We start from the raw sequence: 300 nt of genomic DNA on the forward strand, positions 1-300 counted from the left end.
AGGAAGTCTGGGGCGTGGAGATGCCGTCGGAGGGCAGGAGCCGAGCCCGGAGAGGACACCGTGGGGCCCGGCTTCAGGACGTTTGGGGCCTCCAAAGGCCGCGGAGCGGGAGCTGGGCCGGAGCCGAGTCCAAAGAGGCTCTGCAGAGGCCGCCGGCAGGAGGAGCTGGGCCTGGAGAGGCTGGCTGGAGGAAGTCTGGGGCGTGGAGACGCCGTCCGAGGGCAGGAGCCGGGCCTGGAGAGGCCACCGTGGGGCCGGGCTTCAGGACGTTTGGGGCCTACAAAGGCGGCGGTGTGGGAG

The sequence above is a fragment of the Mandrillus leucophaeus genome, unplaced genomic scaffold (genome assembly GCF_000951045.1).
Source record: "Mandrillus leucophaeus isolate KB7577 unplaced genomic scaffold, Mleu.le_1.0 Scaffold2060, whole genome shotgun sequence".
In the NCBI taxonomy this organism is placed as follows: Eukaryota; Metazoa; Chordata; class Mammalia; order Primates; family Cercopithecidae; genus Mandrillus; species Mandrillus leucophaeus.